The 4236-nt window shown below is 28.7% G+C and overlaps 1 long non-coding RNA gene across 1 annotated transcript; it reads left to right on the top strand.

The window, feature by feature from the left end:
• The first annotated feature begins 1611 nt into the window (after positions 1–1611).
• On the top strand, positions 1612–3809 carry LOC141699846 (uncharacterized). Its single transcript, XR_012566134.1, has 4 exons — positions 1612–1921; positions 2162–2261; positions 2460–2511; positions 3385–3809. It is a non-coding gene; the product is annotated as an uncharacterized LOC141699846 (long non-coding RNA).
• The last annotated feature ends 427 nt before the right edge of the window (positions 3810–4236 follow it).

Here is a 4236-nt window from a genome sequence, read left to right as displayed (position 1 = left end):
TCCCTCGAACGAGATTCTTTTCCGTATAACCATATATTTTTTAAAAATGACTTTTTTGACGATACAACCGTATAGATATTAAGATATATCGATTTTATTCATAAGAAAAAATATTAATAATAATTTTAAATTCATCTTGCAAGACAACAATAGAAAAATCTAGGAAAAGTTCAACTCCCAAACACAGGATTTGTACCCGATCAACCAAATAATTTTTTTACAAGATTTTTTCGACGATCGAACCATACAGATGTTAAGATATATCAATTTTAGTCATAATAAAAAATAAAAAAAATAAATTCGACTTGCATATCAGGAATATAAAAGTCAAGAAAAGTCCTAGTCCCTCGAACAAGATTCTTTCCCGTTTAACCAGATAATTTTTTTCAATGACTTTTTTGATGATCCAACTGTACGGATGTTAAGATACATCGATTTTAGTCATAAAAAAACACAAAAAAAAATTCAAATTCATCTTGCATGTCAGGAATATAAAAGTCAAGAAAAGTCCTAGTCCCTCGAACTAGATTCTTTCCCGTTAACCAGATAATTTTTTAAATGACTTTTTTGACGATCCAACCGTATGGATGTTAAGATACATCGATTTTAGTCATAAAAAAAATTACAAAAAAAAATTCAAATTCATCTTGCGTGTCAGGAATATAAAAGTCAAGAAAAGTAGTAGTCCCTCGAACGAGATTCTTTTTCGTTTAACTAGATTTTTTTAAAAATGACTTTTTCGACGATCCAACCGTATAGATGTTAAGATATATTGATTTTATTTATAAGAAAAAATTATATAAAAAAATTAAAATTCATCTTTCATGATAGGAATAGAAAAATCTAGGAATAGTCTAGCTCCCAAACCCGTGATTTGTACCCGATCAACCAAATAATATTTTTAAAAGATTTTTCGACGATCCAACCCTACGGATGATAAGATATACCGATTTTAGTCATAAAAAAAATTACAAAAAAATTTCAAATTCATCTTCTATGACTAGTTTAGAAAAATCTATGAAAAGTCCAACTCTCAAACACGGGATCCGTTCCCCATTAACCAAATAATTTTAGAAAATGATTTTTTCGACGATTCACCATTAAAGATGTTAAGATATATCGATTTTAATCATAAGATAAAATTATAAAAAAAAAATCAAATTTATCTTACATGACATGAATTGAAAAATCTAGGAATAGATACGAGATTCATCCCGAGTGACTAGATAATTTTTTAAATATTTTTTCGATGATCAAATCGTACGTATGTTAAGATAATAAAAAATTATAAAAAAATATCTAATTCATTTAGCACAACAGGATTAAAACTATCTAGTAAATTAAAGTAATGCTCCTTGAAACGAGATTCTTTACAGATTATTAAGATAAATGCTAGTTGAATATATTTTTTAAGTGTCGTAAATGAATAATCATATTACATTAATATATAATAAAATAAAAAATCATTTTTATTTGAAAGATAAAAAAAAATATTTTTATAATATTAAAAAAAAACATTTTATAATATTTTTATACATCTAAAAAAAATTAATTATACATTTTTTTCTCCCTTTAGTTGAAATATTTTTTGATTCACTGTTAACAAAAATTTGTTTGCCTTTGTTCCCCCCCTAACCAAAATATTTTGCCCCGCCCACCCCTCTTTCACTATAATCCTCTAACCCTAGCATCAGATGAAACCTCCTCTCCATATTTGTCAATCTCTCTCTTATCAATCTATCACACTCCTCTCTTTTACCTCATATATCTGTTCTCTAGTTTTCAGCAACATCAAACCGTAGTTTAAGAACCCTATAATTGGATCATTTTCATTTATTCAAAATCCGAGTTGTAATTTGTTTACAATTGGTTTGATTTGAGTTAATTAGGAGGAAGCCAGGTCAGTAATAAGCACGAATTAGTAAGTTTATCGAATCTTTAGCAATTTCAGATTATTTTTTTAACCTATACAATTCATATTAATTCAAAATCTATGTTTCTCCTTCTCAGTTTTTATATATTTCTTATTTTTCTCTTTGGGACTTTTGAGATGATTTAGAGTTTTTGGGTCTTGATTTGAGATTAAGTTTGGATTTAGGTTTCGGTTCATATATATACATTTATGACTAATCGTACGAATTATCATATGTTGGTTTTGTAGTGGTGAAGATTCAAGCTGATGTATTAGTTGGTGAGGCCAACATCTTGGCTGCTCAAGTAATGGAGTCTGATGATGTGAATATAATGGATTGGGGAGAGAGGTAATTTATCTTTCATCACGAGCATTACTAGTTCTTACCTAATAATTACCTCATCTAAATTTGTATATAACTAATTTCATGATACATAATTTGGTTTCCAGAATTATAAATTATAATTTGGTCTGTTAGTTATGATGTATACTATTTCTATGCATTTAATTATTGAATTTTTTTACCTAAAGCTCCTTAATGTTACAGGTAGCCTAATTATAAAGCCGAGATCTCTCATTTCCTTGACTCTATTTTTTGGGTAAGATAATAATGAAATATGTTAAAGCACCATGAGCTAGTGTTATTTCCTCCCCTCCATTCTATTTCTCTTTTTATGTGGTTATATAAAAAGTATTCATGAGGAAAGATAGAGCAAAGAACAAGAAAACCAACCAGCCATTCCTAAGAAGAGTATTGGACATTTTATAATATAGTATTAGCCTTTTGTTCCACCTCAAAAACGAATATATTCTTTTTTCATACAATTTTCTCTATCTTGGTGAGACTTCTCGCGTATGCAACTTGCTCGAGCTTACGATATTAGCCATATACATGGTCAATTATAAGTGTATTTTCAAATGATGCATCACGTACGAGAATACATTGTCAATTCGAAAAAGTTTTTTGAAATGAAGCTAGGATTAAATATTGTTGTCTTTGATATATATCCAAGGAACTAGATAGATGGGAGATACTCATTTTGCCTCACTGAAGTTTGATGTGCCTAAAGAGGATGATGTTATAGAATTACCTTTTGTTCCATTGTAAATATATACCCCTGCCTCTTTCTTGCAAAGTTTTGCTCCACCTGTTACTATCTTAATTTTTGTTGAAGAATTTGCTAACACCTGTTTCTTTCTTTTTGGGCTACTTTAGTTCAGCCAGTAACATATGTATAATGTCATATGTTTGGTCGTATTTCAGCACATTTATCCTTAACAGCCTCTACAGCGTCTGGACATGCATCAACTATATTGTGTCTTCTAACATAGCTGTGTACATATTTAGACAAGGATTTATTCAATTATAGTAGAGTATTAGCAGTTGAAGGATACAAAATATGACATATTATTGTTGCTTCAGTAGTTTTAATTAATATCACTAATGTGGTTTTCTTTCACCTATTTTGTAGGAGTCATGGAGCGAGTTAGCAAGTTTTATTGCGGGTGATAAAAATCTGTTCTCATTATTTATTGCAATCATATAATTACTTTATTTTTTTAATTTTCTATTACCATTTAATTTTTGAAAGGGGTACTTATGGTGTTGGTTATCTGCATATCTACTTGTTCACTTATGAGCATAGGCAATAATGGAAACTATCTCATTTGGCCAAGGTGCAAAGATGATAATTTCAGTACCACCAGGTGGCTGGTACCTGGTATTTGTCATGGCACATTTGAAAGCTAATCCAGAAATTGATAATGTCAAGTTTTAAGATTCAAGGAAAAAAATGGGAACTGGGGATCTCAATCTCTAAATTTACAAATAGGTGTTAAAAATATATTTGTAGCCATACCGTTTTAATTTTTTTATAAATTTGATATTAAATTTTAATTTCGGTTGTGAAATTACAGTAAGAATATGACACCATTTAATTTGTAAATTGTATTTGAATTTTTTGAATGGGGTTAATATTGTAAACAGTTGTCTGAAAGTCATTAAAAATTATTAAAACCATTTAAGGTCTTATTGATTTTTTTTTTTAAAATGAACTATTGTCTGATAATCTGGAATAACTGGTTTTCAATAAACTATTGTTGAAGAATTATTCACACAATACTTCAATAAAGAAACTGTTGTTTTGGGAGATTCTAACAAAAGTTTAAGAATTGTATAAAGTTGTTTGACAAGGGTGCTTGTAACTTGTGTATAACAAATTAGAATGAAGGGTTTTTTTATAAAACTGTTACTTTTAAGTTTTTATTCAATGGTTCATATTTCCAACTGTTGTTTATTTCATCTTTAAAAGAGTATTGAGACA

Source organism: Apium graveolens, unplaced genomic scaffold, assembly GCF_009905375.1.
Source record: "Apium graveolens cultivar Ventura unplaced genomic scaffold, ASM990537v1 ctg141, whole genome shotgun sequence".
NCBI classification, from domain to species: Eukaryota; Viridiplantae; Streptophyta; class Magnoliopsida; order Apiales; family Apiaceae; genus Apium; species Apium graveolens.
Note: the sequence above shows the minus strand (reverse complement) of the source record. Positions and strands in the feature narration are given on the sequence as shown.